Source organism: Macrobrachium nipponense, chromosome 1, assembly GCF_015104395.2.
Source record: "Macrobrachium nipponense isolate FS-2020 chromosome 1, ASM1510439v2, whole genome shotgun sequence".
Lineage (NCBI taxonomy): Eukaryota > Metazoa > Arthropoda > Malacostraca > Decapoda > Palaemonidae > Macrobrachium > Macrobrachium nipponense.
In genome coordinates, this window is record NC_087200.1 from 201,862,348 (window position 1) to 201,879,042 (window position 16,695).

At 38.7% G+C, this 16,695-nt stretch overlaps 1 protein-coding gene and 1 long non-coding RNA gene across 16 annotated transcripts in view; one reads left to right on the plus strand and one right to left on the minus strand.

Annotated features, from left to right (window-relative positions):
• LOC135220022 (uncharacterized) overlaps positions 1–16,695 on the minus strand; it is an 875,986-nt gene that overhangs the window by 65,310 nt on the left and 793,981 nt on the right. The gene's annotated exons all lie outside the window — the stretch shown is intronic.
• LOC135220341 (uncharacterized) lies at positions 7,559–9,884 on the plus strand. Its single transcript, XR_010315672.1, has 3 exons — positions 7,559–7,811; positions 8,210–8,359; positions 9,776–9,884. It is a non-coding gene; the product is annotated as an uncharacterized LOC135220341 (long non-coding RNA).

Below are 16,695 nucleotides of genomic sequence, written 5' to 3' on the forward strand. Positions count from 1 at the left end.
ATCGTTGGTGGCATTATCTATGAGATGGTCTGATTGTGTCACCATCATTAAGGAAAGAAAGGTCATTAAAACACCATAATCTGGGGATGTAAATCCCAGCTCCTGACTTGCGTGAGTTTTCAACCAATCGCATTTCACGTCTGTGTTGATTTCGCAGGGTTTCTATTTTCCGTTTTATATCCCCTGTGGTAATGGCAGCACATGTCTTGCGTAATTCCGCAGCTATTGCTGTCAAAGCCGCTACACATTTAGCTCTGTCCTTGTACATGTCACTTTTGACATTCCATAGGCATGGGTGTTGGCGGTACAAGTCAATTAATTGTATGATTTCTTCTCTTGACCAGTGAATGTTTGTAGTTTCTTTGCCGGACATGATGACTTCATACTTAGAACACCCTTTTGTAAGTGAGAGATCGATAATAAACTATGGTCCTGGAAACCTATTGTGCTTGACACCAGCGTTGGTTAAACAAACCACCGGACACATCAGTTTCTGGTGTTTTACTCAACTACACTCACGGGTTACTCGCTAGTTTGCCTGTGGTTTCCCCATCTTTAATCACCTCCATTTGTGCCCACCGATCACTCTCCCACCTTGTCTTGAACGGGGTTTGGTAATAGTGTTTGCCCGGTAGTGTGGACAGGGCCTTACAGGCAGGCTTTGGGAGTCATTCCGTAGTCCCTCATGGCATGTTGGTATTGGAGAGGCGAGTTGTGGTAATACTGATTAAGGAATAGTGGCATCTCTTCTCAGGGCACAGCATTTGTTATATTTGTTAATGAGATTGCTGCTAATGGCGGGACTATTCTTCATGAGATACGGGGCAGTCCTCTGATCCTTATAAGGTCAACTGTTGTGTCTTCTTCACCAGACATTACATGAGTCAAGAGGATATTTTATAGGACTGTCTCGTCCTTCTTGTAGTTAGTGTTTGTATAGCCTCTATGAAACAGTCATGTGGTCCTTTCGCCCTCCTTGGGGACAAAGCTCTCCTTATGGTACCACTTGTTGATGGCATTCCTTGTCACTAGTCAAGCTCTGTGAGCAGGATCCCCTGGCACCAACCATTCAGCACCTCTGGTGCTTGGCCAGACTCACAGCTGATAGTAGAGCTCCCTTGGCTGTGATAGCCAATAAAAAATCTTCCCATATTTTTCTATACCCATTTTCCATCATAAATAAACTACATAATTATTCCTTATGCCATTCACCTTTTGTAAATGATAGCATGAACTACTGCAACGTTAGTTTAATAAGTGAACTTCTGTTAGCTTCTGTATGGTTTGGTTGCTGTACATAGGAACTTGCTGTGCTGAGAAAGCATTGTTTAAGCTTGATGGCATGCAAACTACCATTCTTTTCAATAAAGTATACCTTAAAATGGGGCTTATGCATAAGAAATTATTATTATTTATTAATTTTTTTTTTTTTTGGTCTATCAGTCCTCCAATTCGACTGGGTGGTATTTATAGTGTGGGGTTCCAGGTTGCATCCTGCATCCTTAGGAGTCCATCACTTTTCTTACTATGAGTGCCGTTTCTAGGAGCACACACTTCTGAATGAGTCATGGAGCTACTTTAGCCTCTAGTTTTTCTAAATTCCTTTTCGGGGATCTTGGGATCGTGCCTAGTGTTCCTATGGTTATGGGTACAGTTTCCACTGACATATCCCATATCCTTCTTATTTCTATTTCCAGGTCTTGATACTTATTCATTTTTTCCCTCTCTTTCTCTTCAACTCTGGTGTCCCATGGTATTGCGACCTAAATGAGTTATACTTTCTTCTTGATTTTTGTCAATCAACATCATGTCTGTCTATTTGCACGTATCACCCCTATCTGTTCTGATACCATAGTCCCGAGGATCTTTGCTTGATCGTTTTCTATCACTCCTTCAGGTTGGTGCTTCGTACCACTTATTACTGCAAGGTAGCTGATGTTTCTTGCACAGGCTCCAGTGGAGAGCTTTTGCCACTGAATCATGCCTCTTTTTGTACTGGTTCTGTGCAAGTGCCGGACATTCGTTTGCTATGTGGTTTATGGTCTCATTTTTTGTATTGCACTTCCTACATATGGCGCCCTGGCAGAGTGGTTAGTCGTCAATGGACTGGTTAAGCAAAACATTGGGGCTGGTCAGTCGTTGGATGGGTAACCACTCTCCTCGGCATTGATTCCGTGGGAAAGGATCTTTACCATAATTTCCTCAGTCTACTCAGCTGTAAATGAGTACCTATTCCTGATGGGTTAGGGTCCCAGCTATGGGTTAAATAGCAAAACTCAGCAATGATGGAAAGAAATGAAGGATTAAAAGACAACGATGTAAATGGAACCTCTGGCAACAGAGGAGCTTTGTCCGGCAGCCAGGTATTCAGCCCAGTTGAAGGGGAAGACGGTTAGGTACTTTGAGGTCGTCATCCAGCAACTGACCACCACAAGAACAGTAACCAACAGCCTGAGACTGGAGCTACAGAAGCAAACCAGAGGAAGAAATGGACAAGAGAAGAAAATAAGGAAATATGGAGATGCTACATCAGAAGCAACCCAGCGGAGAGAGATATAGAAGAAAAGTTGGTCACATCTGGAATGAGAGGAATAACACCCCCAAACAGAACAGAGACTGGCAGACCAAATAAAAAACATAAAGAAAAAGAACTGGCTCTCCCCAACAGAAAGAGAAGAAATGGAAAGGGAAATGACACGACCATGAATTACAAGAAGACGAACTGAGAGACGATGCCACAGAAGACGACAGGGATGATGAGGTATCAAACAACGACACATGAAGAAACGCCGACTAAGTAACAGAGAGGATGGAATGGGTAGAAAAGATTAGACAATGGATGGAGCCAGATACAGAGAGAACAAACATCCCCTCCATGAAAGCCTACAACACCAAGAAATTAAAGGAGAAAATAAGTGAGGGTCAATGAAATAATGGAATAATACACACCACGGTATCACAGAAACAAATAACTTGGCATATGCAGGAGCAAGATTTGTAGCAGAACTGATAGAGATACGAAGACCAACACCACCAACACAACCAACCCAACAGAAACCAAAACAGCAACCGCCTTGGAAAAGCAAATCATGGTGATGAGATCTGACTTGAGTAAACTGAAAAGAGATGGCAGAAAAAAGGCTAAGAAGCAAGAAAACAAGGGAGGAACTCAACGAGAAATACAAAGTACAAGAGAGGGGACTAAATAACACAATAGAAGATGTAAAACAGAGGCTTAAGGCCAAAGCACATAAGATCCAATGGTACATGAACAGGAATAAGGGATACCAACAGAACAAACTATTTGGAACCAACCAGAAAAGACTACAGGCCAACTAAGAGGGGGAAGACAACCACCAAGACCATCCCTGAAGTCAAACCAAGTAAGAGACTCTGGGAAAACATATGGAACAATCTGGTATCACACAACAAACATGCAACATGGCTCCAGGAAGTCAAGGAAGTAGAAACAGGGAGAATAAAACAAAGATTCACAGAGCTCACGACAGACACAGTCAGACACCAACTAAAGAAAATGCCAAACTGTAAGCCCCAGGTCCCGATGAAGTCCATGATACTGTCTCTAAAACTTCAAGACCCTACACCCGACGAATAGCAGAACAACTCCAGCATTGTATCACAAATCACCATGCGCCCAAATGGATGACCACAGGAGGAACATCCTTTGTACAAAGAGGCAAGAGTAAGGTAAATATAGCTAGTAACTACAGGCCTATCACCTGCTTACCGATAATGTGGAAGTTACTAACAGGTATTGTCAGTGAAAGGCTATACAACTACCTAGAGGAGACAAACACCATCCCCCACCAACAGAGAGGCTGCAGAAGGAAGTGTAAGGGCACAAAAGACCAGCTCCTGATAGACAAAATGGTAATGACGAACAGCGAGGGAGAAGGAAAAACCCAACCTAAGCATAGCATGGATTGACTAAAAGAAAGCCTTCGACATGATACACACATGGCTAATAGAATGCCTGAAAACTTTTTTTTATTTTTATTAAAAAAAATAAAAACAAAAAAACAGGGATTCTGGTGGCTGGTACGTCAAGTTCTGTGTTCGTGCAGGGTCGTTGTCTGGTAAACTGTATACTGCACTGGTATAAAGGAAGTTCTGAATGCTGGCCACTTAATTCAAGGGGGTTTTGTCTCCTGGTATGCTGGTATAACTATTCGTGGCCAGGTAGGGTTTGTCATCATGTATTCATGCTGGTATTTTTTTCTAGCTCTGCCTATAGTATTATTCTTTCTTTATTTCGTTGTACATGTTTTGACCTCCTCAAAGGTCAGCATCGGGACAAGTTTAGCACAGTAACCCTGAAGAATCAGTTGTCTTTTTGGTCGTATTTTATAGTGGTTTCAGCTCAGGCAGTAAGTCTAGATCCCGCACGGATGGTCGCAGTTCTTCTCGATTGTGAGTGCTCAGGTGTACCTGGGGATGACCGCTGGAATTCCTTACATAATGTAGATGTTCCTGATTGGCTGGCTTGTTTGTGAGACTATTCACAGTCATCTCTTGGTGACAGTAGAAGGAGAAAAGTTTCATTTGTAATGTTCTAGTTCGGCTTATTATGGCTGAGTCTGTGACTCATTTTCGCACTACCTTACACTCTGGTTGATGTAGCAAGACTGCTTCTCACAACCGTGGTTGACCCACCACCAAACTCATTCTGGCAACTACCCAAAACAATTTGAACAACTGACAATCGTTAGTTAGAAGCTATTACACGTATAGTACTTACGAAAACTATCATTGAAATACGAAACACAAAGCTTTTCCCTACTAAATGCAAATACAACAACATAATACCTTCCTTTCATACAATACACATTTCCACTTACATAAATGAGGAAAATATTGTGAGGACATAGATTGACAGGTATCTGAGTACTGATGCTTTATTGCCCGAGCATGAGGTATACAATGACAGGTACGGATGGACATGTAGTTCCTGGGTCAGGTCGACAGAGGTCCGAATGCTGAGGCTGACAATTTGTTTGTTTACAGACAATTAAATGATATGCACATACGTAGTCTGTGTACACATGATTATTGTATTGGCGGAAAGCCCAAAGAATTCTACATAGACTGATATACATAGGGATCTTAGCAAGCCGTTGAATGATAATAAAAACATTGGAAAGACGTTGGCTTTACAATATATGTAAAGATACATTACAACCTCTCTTGTAGGGATGCACCGATACCAAATTTTTGGCCGATACCGATACCAACTTTTAAAGTCAATACCAATACCGATATCTGTTACCTCCATATTACTGTTATTTAGGAGAATATGTATTGTTACTAGAATCATTCTTGTCAAAAGTTGAAAGGTCATATAACCCTTAAACGCCGAAGCGGTAAAAAAAAATTGTCTCCCGTGTGCCGGAGGTGTTTCAGAGTGAGCGCGGAAGCGGAAAAAATATTTTTTTCAAAAAATCACAGCGCGCTTAGTTTTCAAGATTAAGAGTTCATTTTTGGCTCCTTTTTTTGTCATTGGCTGAAGTTTAGTATGCAACCATCAGAAATGAAAAAAATTATCATTATCATATATAAATAATGCGATATATGATAGCGCAAAAATGAAATTTCATATATAATTGTATTCAAATCGCGCTGTGCGCAAAACGGTTAAAGGTAACAAGTTACTTTTTTATTCGTTGTAATGTACACTAAATTCCAATCATTTTGGTATATAACACATTGTAAAACGATAAAAGCAACACAGAGAAAATATTATCACAAAATAATGCATGAATTTGTAAAGCGCGGACTTAAACAAATAATTTTTTCAAAAATTCACCATAAATCTAAATATTGTCCTAGAGACTTCCAATGTCTTTCAAAATGAAGACAAATGATTGCATATTACTATACTGTAAGAGTATTAGCTTACAATTGCAGTTTTCGACCATATCTGACGAGTTAAAGTTAACCGAATGTCGAATTTTTTTATATATTTATATGCAATTATTTCAGAAATAAGAAAAGCTACAACCTTCAAATATTTTTCGTTTTATTCTACATGAAATTGCGCACATTTTCATATATAAAACTCTATGAAATGCCTAATATAAAACGGAGCAAATATTCCGAGAATGGGACGTACGCATTTCGGAGATTTGTGGCGGAGAATCCGCGCGCTTAGGGAAGGAAAGATTTTTTTTTTAAATTCACCATAAATCTAAATATTTTGCTAGAGACTTCGAATTTGTTTCAAGATGAAGATAAATGACGGAATATTACTAGACTGTAAGAGTTTAGCTTACAATTGCGTTTTTCGACCATTTCGGTAGAGTCAAAGGTGACCGAAGGTTGAAATTTTGGCAATTATCGTTATTTATATGAAAATATCTCAAAACTGATAAAAGCTACAACCATGGGTTGTTTTTAGTTGTATTGTGCATGAAATTGCGCACATTTCCATATATAAAACTTTATATAACGGCTAATTTTAAAATGGTGCAAACATTACCACAATCGCATGTATGATTTTTTTCGGAAGAGTTACCGCACGGACGTAAGGAAAAAGTTTTTTCATAAATTCACCATAAATCGAAATATTATGCTAGAGACTTCCAATTAGTTGCAAAATTAAGGTAACTGATTGAATATTACTAAAATATAAGAATAGATTTGTATGCCCAGTGAACACAGAGGAGAAGATGAGACGCGATGTCTCGAGGCTGCCATGAAATAGCAAACTCTACTCCATTAATGTGCATTATATTACCGTGAACCCTCCGTATTCACGGATTTCTCTCTGGAACGTATAGTACCCCTCATTATTCACAGAAAATTCGCCTATTCACGGTCTTTTCCTATAAGAAATATCCACAAATTCCTGGGTTTTTTTTATCAGTTTCATCGTAAAATACACTTTTTGGAATAAAACTATTTAAAAGACCAGGTATAGATATTCTTAGTGGGTTTTCCATGAGTTTAAACTGACAAAATACTAGGCAGTTTTAAGCATTTTATCGGGTCTCAACTATCTGCAGGTTCTATCTATTTGCAGGGGTCTGGTACCCATACCCACGAATACGGGGGAACACTGTACTATATAGATTAAGAGTTAGTTACTGAACCTCTGATCTCCTCTATCGTCTATAGCTTAGGGCTTCTAAATAGCAGTACCTGTACAAAACTAATGCTCCGTTGAGGTGCCATCATACCCTAATGCTAAGTTCCCCTAAGGACTTTTATTTCCTCAGTTTAAAGAGAATGAAGCTATATTTTTCCTGGGTGAGTTGTTCAGGATACTTTGTGGTGTGCGTGTCTTCTTCTTTCTCTACAAACTTGTCCCTATTTGGGGTCACTGTAATGGTTCTTCAACACACTCTTCCATCTCCTTCGGTCCAGTGCATCCTCCTCGCTCAATCCCAACTCCCTCATATCTCTCTTCACACTTTGTGGTGTGTGTGTGTGTGTGTGTGTGTGTTTGTACAAAAGCTGGCTCTTACATACATAACTCATTTGTTCTGGAAGCTTTCGTGGGAGACAGTAGGACTTTAACAAATCTTTCTCAACAGCCACTACGACTACAACAACTCCAGCTGCAACTACTACTACTACCTCTGCAACCATAACAACTACTCCATCGACTTCTTCAACAACTACAGTTACAACTACAACCACCACAACCCCTACTACTACTGATACAACCACAACCCCCACTACTACTAATAGTACAACCACTACCCCCACTAGTACTGATACAACTACAACTACCACAACTTCAACTACTACAACTACAACCACCACGACCCCAACTACAACTAAAGCAAAAAGTAATTATTCATCCTATTCATTTATGTTATTTTTTTGATTACAGGTCTCCCAACATACAAGTACCACTAATAGTAATGATAAATATTGTATCATATTGATATACTTTCATTCTTTAAATCTCTGTTACTTAAATAATCGTTAAAAGTCCAAATAGTTTTATTAGCTCAGTTGGTGTCTCCTATCACTGATAAGTAAGGTATGATCTTAAATATAAGGCAAGCCTTTAAATGTCATCAAAGTATCGCCCATTCTTTCCAAAGAGTCATTTGTAAGATGAGTCAAAATGGTTCAAATGAAATTTAAGCAGAAATTCAGGAGTCATGTGCATAGCAGCTCTTGGCCAAGTGGAAACTGATGTTTACTGATGAATAAGGATTTTTTTTTTTTTTCACTTCAGCTTGCCCATCGGGCTACGATATATTTAATGGTTCCTGCTAATACTTTCGCTCCAGTTATAAGGACTGGGCAGATGCACAAAATGATTGCAAATTTTATGGCAGTGAGTTGGTCAAGATAACAAGCCAAGGAGAGAATGACTTCATTAAAGGTAAGTGTACAGAGTTTATTGTTTCTCTCTTTCTGTGTGTGTGTGTGCGCGCGTACTATTTCCTCATGTCAGCACTAACGGAAGTCCGTATCAATCATGACATTTAGCAAACTATAACTGAAGACTTTCTTTTGACCTGACATCTTGTAAAATTATTTTTCCTCTGCTTCCCACCAACAGAACAAACTTCAAATTCCCATTTCTGTTTTTTGCAGTTCTTCCCATATTATTACTTATATATATAATAATTCCCTTCACTGGTATCTGAATGTTTGCAAGTTGAGTGTTCGAAAGTAGGTTGGTGTGTGTACAAGTGCACTTGTTAATGCTATTATACAAACTTAACAGCCTTGCAGTATTTCGCAGTACATAATAGTAAGTCTGTATACTTGACAATTATTAATTTCCCACAACGGACAACGAAAAACCAAATGAAGGAAAGAGTAAATAATAACGAAGTAAAATACTGTGAATGTGTTAAAAAGAATGATCCCGGCTATAACTACGTAAAAAAACAGAAGTGAAAACTTGATTATGAACACAAAACTTGATAAACCTGGGATTTTCTGCCTTTCTAGACTAAGAGTGCGGTCGCAAGTGACAGGAAAAAAACAAAAGACTATCACATCAGTTCCGTGCACACAAATTTTGCGAGAATTCCAGAATACGTTGACATCAAAGGTGATTAAACATCCTCATTGAAGCAGGCAATCAAATATTCTTTTTATTTCTGCGCAATTTGCTCGATGGCATTCCTTTGTTGCAAAAAACACCTGACCAATTACCCTGTGAGTTAGTGTGCTTAATGGCAGAGAACATGCACAGTGGAAGGTGACACATTCTGTGGCAGGATATATAAGGATAGAAAGAATATCTATAATTCAATGGCGAATGGAGATCCAACATTCTTCCCCTGAATCACTTGATCATTTAGTCTAATCCACTCAAACATATTTTGTATAAGTGGTATAGTAAAAGGAAATTCATTACTCACTGGTGATGCAACATTGCCTTTGCCCCCAAGAGGGTGGTAGTGCCATCAATGCATCTCATGCGGTGCACTGTAGGCATTACTGAAGGTTCTTTGCAGTGTCCTAGCTGCGACTGCTTTCATTCCTTTTACTGTACTTTTATTCATATTCTCTTTCTACCATCTTACTGTCCACCCTCTCCTAACAATTGATTCGTAGTGCAACTGTTTTGAGGTTTTTCTCCTGTTACACCTTTCAAACTTTTATACTGTCAGTTTCCATTTCAGTGCTGAGTGGCCTTAGTTGCCCCAGTGCTTGGCCTGTGTGCCTGAAATCTATAAATGAATCAACATTACCTTGCCTGCACACGGATTTTAGCGATAACTTAATGTTTTGCTTGGCACTAGATGTGCATTACTCAGAGAATACCATTTCTTTCCAACAGGTCAATTAGGAAGCGGTGGCTTCTGGATTGGACTGAATGACAGAGCAACGGAAAACAGCTTTAAATGGTCTGTGGACAACAGCGCTGTTGAAGACAATGGCAATTATTCAAGGTGACCATTATGTGCTAGATTTCCCTTGTTTGTTGTATACATTAAATAAGGCAAGACATGAACGAGTGTCCCAAAATTTACGTATTTAACAAAGTAGGTGAAATGGGAAACTGCAGTGCCTGTTAGCCACTTCTTCATTAAGCACTTTAACACTGGATCCAGTGGAACTCATGATACATCTTGTGGCATTCAAGGGTTTCCAAAATGCTCCCGTGATAAGTCAACACTTTTGTTTCTCGTGATTAAAAGGTTCAGAAAGTTGTATTATACACTTATGCTGTATCTTTTCAATGGGAAGGGTATTTGCTCTATGGATTTCAATAGAGTAATGGAATTTCTCTCCTTCACAAATAGGCCATTGTGGCTTCTAGTATTTTGTCATTCCTTGATAACAGTCCGGACAGTACAAAGCATTCACGATATTCAGGACACAGTAGATGAACTCCATTTGTTTTGGGCTATTATGTTATTTATGTTATTTATATACAAGAACATAAAAATACCCACACAGAGAAAGAGGTAGCGAATGTTTGTATATATGACATTCACCATATTTTTAATGTGAAATATTAACGTCATTCTAATCTTAACTGTTCATTACTTTTAGCTGGGCAGACGGACAACCAAACGATCGTAATGGACAAGACTGTGTTGCGATGTATTCGGACGGTAAATGGAAGGATGAAGAATGTAGTACCTGGTATTTCTAGTAAGAGTACTAATCACTGAATTTCATAGTTGCAACCAAGTTACCTTCTGCTATACTTATATATGACTAGTCTTATGAGAGAAAGAGAGACAACAAAACCCGTAACTGATAACAGCAAAGTGTCTGTCTTGTACAGCGTTTGAGCCCCTTCTGACCCCCCTCTTCATTGAGACAACATCCAGTCACATTTGAAAAGATCATAACATCCGGTCCTGCAAGATTGTTTATCGTTCCAGAGACATTCAACGAAAACGAGAAACGTCAGAAACTATTGCATCCAGAGGAAACCTGTCCACTTTTCGTGTTCCGTTCAAATCTTTGATCTTGAAACGTCTGACTCGAGACAATGACGTTGTGTAAGAAATTCGACGGGATAATTGCCACTGCCTAGTCTTTTTTCTTCGTTCCCACCGTTATTCCTACATTAAGGGATCAGTTACCTGATGCGCCTTCCCCACTGAATGCATCAGGCATGGCTTATTGCTTGTCAAAGGGGTTTGCAAGGCAGCAGTTTCCACAGTTGTTGGCAGTGGGCCTAGCCATTTACTAAAAAAGTACGAGTGCAAGCCAACAGCTTTCCTTTTAGTCACCTTTTACGACACACAGGACCTACAGTGGTAGTATTCTTACACCCCTACCACTGCCTAGTCCAGTGGTTCCCAAACTTGGCCATACCGAGGACCTCCAAATATGATGATTCCCAGCCGAGGACCCTAATATCCAATCAAAAGTGATCATTACCATACCGGGAGTTGCTACGTCGTAATTCATTTGAAAGTAAGCTTATGTTATAAATAATGATGTAGGAAAGATGTGCAAGTTAGCTGCTTGCGCACCAAAGTGTCGATAACACCGACACTAGGATGATAGAGAATCAGTTATGTACATTTTTTATTGTATATATATTTTTTTCTGGAATAGAAAAAATTTTAATTTTTTCCTTGTCTCAGACCCCCTAGGCCCTTCCCCTGGCACCCAGGGGTCTGCGGACCCCAGTTTGGGAACCATGGCCCTAATCCACTCTTTTTTTTTATTAATGAATTCGAGTGGTAAAACTGGATAGATGAAGCCGTAATGAAATACTGACCATGGTAAAGGAGTCTCTCTCTCTCCATCTTAAAACAAAACAAATAGTACAGATGAAATTGTCAGTTATCAACTTGTATGGTATTTTTTAGATATTGGCACTTTTATTAATAGAAAAGAAATATGGTTAACTTCATTATGCATGTCTTTTTATAAACTTTTATACATGAGCCATACTGTCTTGTTTTCTCCTCACATGTCATATTAGAGGCTCTTATGTTTAATGCAGTTTATTTTCTACAGCAACTGGAACCTCAACAACAAGTCATAACTCCTGCTGTAACCATTGGCTAAATGTGTTTCATCAGACTATTGTTGGAAAGACTTAAGAGTGATTTGCTCTTGGTGTGGGTTCCCTTGAAGAATTTTACTTTTTCTTCAGAAATGCTTTCTTTTTTTAAACAACGTCTTTCTTTTCAGCTACATCTGCGAAAAACCAGCCTCTTAAGATGGACTAACAACATTGCCTCTGTAGGGACAGTTCTCTGCAACTTGCATAGGTTGCAATCTGCACTGCACAAGACAGGGTGTCATGAACTGACCCTCCTAGAGGTATAACCTAACAAAGGAGGGTAACTAGAGAGAAAATATATACATATATAGTATTAATTTTACATTCTATTCAGTGATGACAATTATCTTGAGTAGAAAATTCCTGTTTTCCTGAGACACTGTGAGTTGCACACAAGTTGCTGCTGTTTTGCTCTCTAGTTCCACAATCAAATTGAAGATTGACTCGATTTGTTCAGCTGAGTAAGTAGTACCAAAGGTTTTATCAACTCAGAGGGGATTAGGGAGCACCATTTACCTCTTTCTAGTGGTTAGAGTTTGTGATGATATAGTTAAATCACCAAAATTAATAGGATTGATTTTAAAAGCTAATTATGACCATTTTAACTTGAAGATGACACTTAGCTTCACAGAGCTTAATAGTAAATTTTGCTCTTGTATGCACTTAGAAAAAAGGATAGCACTGTTAAATGAATTTCCACAAATGACAAAATCCTGAGGCCAACAGAAAATCACGGAAGATGAATTGTCACCCAAAGATTCGTTTATCATGAGGTATGACCGCATGATTTTGTAGAAAATGCAAGTAGTATCTAGCAAAGTTCTTACTGAGAACACCACACCAGTTTGAAGAATTTTCTGACAATAGTTAAATGTTTTAGATGTGACTTATACACTTTTGAGAATGAAGATGAAGGATGTGAACAGCTTGAGCCTTTTTTTTTTATTATCTTACTGTGTTTTGTTATAAATAGGGAAAATGATTATAGCCTAACCTCTTTGGACTGCGATATTCACGGAAGCAATGAGTTTGCATTTATGTGGGCTTCAACACTTAAGAAATTGGCGTTCACATCATTTTTTGTGGGCATTACTGGCAATATAGTCCTGAATATACCCATGAAGAAATAAATGTTATTAGGAAAATGTATTAGGGATTAACACTTCCTAATATTGTATTAGACAATGCAATGAGATTGGCAGAATAATGGACTTCTTACAGTGGTAAAACAGAAACATATCGCACGAACAATATTCTTGTAACAGAATTACATGAGACATTTTTTTAATGAAATTACTGCCCACAGGAGGGCATTAATTTCATTAAAAAAACAAAAAACTAATAAGAACTATGATGACAGTCCCAAGAATGTGCACAATTAAATCCAATGTAATTCTTATGATAAATTCCGTGTGGATCAAAATGGTACAAAATGAAGATATATACAGAGTATGTGCAATTTTTTGCTCATGTTAAGAGATAATAATCATGATGTCAACTGGAGACACAAAAAAAAATTCCTGTACTAATTAAATGTTAAGACTTAAGTTAGTTTATAAAAGAGAGTTTAATAAGAATGTATAAATATCAGCTTAAAGATGTATAAGTTTTGATCCACATTTCCACAGAAATATGTGAAAGGTAAAGATTTTAATGATTGTAGTTAAGTCTGGTCCAAATAACAAGAAATTATATGATTGTTATTTTCCCCCAATAAATAATATCTGCATTTGTCTCTAGCGAAGAGGATATATGAATAGCACACCCCTCTCTCAGTCTAAGAAGCTCCGCCTACTCTTCGCAGTTGTCAGCTACCTTTTTTTTTTTTTTTTTTTTTTTTTTTTACCAGTCCTTTGGAAGCTGCCTTGATACATGAAGCCGAGCAAGACCTTATCCTATGTTTCTTTTATCCTTGTGGTAATTTGTTTTCAAACTTCACTTGTTCCTGTCAAAATAAATAGTGCCCCAGTTTTGCCTTTTATCATTTTCCACAGATGCGAGAGCTGGAGTTTATTGGTCAAAATACAATATTGTTGCTCTGTCAATTTATTTGTCTCTTTTACGAATCTTTTACCTGCCAGTCTTTTTAGCAGAGAGAAATGCAACAAGGTGGAGGAAGTCGAAGGGCGAGGTATAGCCATGTGTGCCATGAGAAGAGATGAAAATTCATGAATGACTACTAAGGAGGGATAGTAGAAAGAAAGTATAAAAGTAAGGAAGTGAGGGGGACAGTAAAAAGTAAGAAAATGTTAACGTTAAGAGTAGTAAGGATCAGGAGGAAGGAAAATTCAAACAGGAGAAGATGGAGTTTATGATAATAGGCCAGCAACAGTCACTTCCTACCTGGCTAGAGCTGCTCATCCACAGTGAAAATGGTTTAAACCAGTCTATAAAAAAACCATGGTTTTTTTTCTGGTTTTTATATTTTTAGTCTTCATGTTTTCCCCTTTATCAACTAGTAATTTTAGGTTAATAATTATATTTTTGGTAATTGGGTAAACTATCTTACAGAATATTTGTGTAACCATGCCATAATATAACATTTGATGTAACTGAACATATTCTACAATTGGTAAACTTCAGATAATTAGGTTAATAGAAATTTGTAAATTATTTTATATCTTTAATAAAAAAGGGGGGGGTGTTAGTTATATAGAAAGAAACAGTCATGTTAATCATAGCTTGAGAAAGAGAGCAATTATTCATTTCAAGTTGAAATAGGTAAAAAAGACATTCAAATAAAAGAAAATTTTTTAAAAATAAACACCATTTAGTGTTGACTACAAATGTTAGCACAGGTATATATGAAGAAAAAATCAGTTATTCATCCAAATCCTAGCCTCTGACCATGCATAATTTTTCAGACAAAATTTGTTTATAAAGTAAAATTTCAATGTCAAGGTAACTTGATCAACACTTCAAAACAAAACAAATTAGTCTGTTTCATCTACATTATGGTCTTTTTTTAAAAACTTTGTGTAAAAAACAACTTCCCTGCCTTTTTAATTCACCCAGTCTGTTGAGTTTGGAGTGTAACCACCAACCAAAAAATAGAAAAGATTTCTCTCAATGCTTGCACTTGAAGTAAGTCCATTAAGCAAAACCACAGATATGTTCTATCACACTGATATCAATTTTGCCTTTTAATGCATTCCACCAGGAGCAAGGGGTAAGATGAAAAATGACTGAAAACTCAAAGCATTGTATGTCAAATACATATAGGGCCGCAGAATTGTGTGATTATCATTAAAATTGCTTTAGTTTTGTTCTGGGTAGCCCAAATATGAAATAAACCCATAAAAAAACCATGGCTAGTAGCACAAAAAAATGAAAAAACCATATTTCATAGTTAAAACCCCCCAAAAAACAAGGTTTTTGGTTTAAAAAAAAAAAAACATTGGTTTTGCCAACCCTGGACCCGGGAGAGTAATTTTGTCTGCAATAGCCACCACATGATCAAAAGCTTTGCGAAAGGGAGCAAGGTGATCTGTCCTCGCTCACTCCGCTCTGGTGGCTGAATCATCAAAACGAATCTCTCGTTAGCAGGGCAAAACGACGCTTGCTGATTGCCCTCCGGAAGATCCCACATGTACCAGTGTGGTGTGATTGTTTGATCTTACAGCCGGTATTATCAGGATCCCAATGAACCCCTTCAGTTCCCTCAGATCCATGTCCCTGTGGGCAACATTGCCCTTATGATGATAATTATTCCTCAAAAGGGCAAGTCGATCATTGGAACGCAAGACAATCTCGGCTAGCATATGATCAGACAAAAGAGCGATGAAAAGTCGCTCACATTCTTACCACCCCCAGCGGTGGCATCGGTGGGACCCCCAGGCTCAATCCTCAGCGTAAACAAATGTGGGAGGGAGGCATTGGGATCTCTCCGCCACCTATTCCCATCACGAGCCTCAACAATTTCAGGTCCTATGTGTCTCGATGTCGTTCATTGGAGGTGATATTCATGATATAAACTCACATGTTACAACTTAACTTTATTGTAATGAGCGGGGTTACAGCAACAACAACACACACCGACATCTGGCGGTGGCATCAGGAATCATGGAACTGTTGGTAGCAGTCTCAACAATACAATTATCATAATTACTGAATAATTATTAATAATATAACATAAACTACAGTGAATAAAACAAAACAAACAAACAAAAAATTTTTCAATGCGGGTTGCCCAAATTTTCACACCCAGACTTTAAATTCTTCACAAAGACCCTCACTGACGATTATTCACGCTGGTCAGTAATTACTCTCCTCGTCTCCCTTGTGCCAAGGAAGGATCCCAGCTGACCCTCCTTCCTCTCTCCACGTCGCCTTCCCCTTCCTCTTGAGGGGAGGGGAGGATGCCTTGCTACAACTCCCTTGCTGTCGTCAGCCGCCATCCGGCACAGCTGGTCCAAGCTTCTCTACTCTAACGATCATTCTTAACTTAACTTTAACAGCTTGGGTTTATTGCCAGACGAAGCTTACAGCTCACACTCCCCCATCCATCCTGAAGGTGAATACCGTCTCCTCAGCGGCTAGAGGGGCTAGGGGAAGGAGGAAAGTGCCCATCTCCTTCCGACCCATTCCCGCTCTTGAGGGGGTTGTGCTGTCCTGTAGGGGGAGTCCCCTACTCCGACAGTCTCACTCTGCTACTCTTAAGGGGGGAGAACTGGTATCCCTCCCGCTGCCCAACAAGGTTTCCCCTGTTCTCTTGGGAGCAC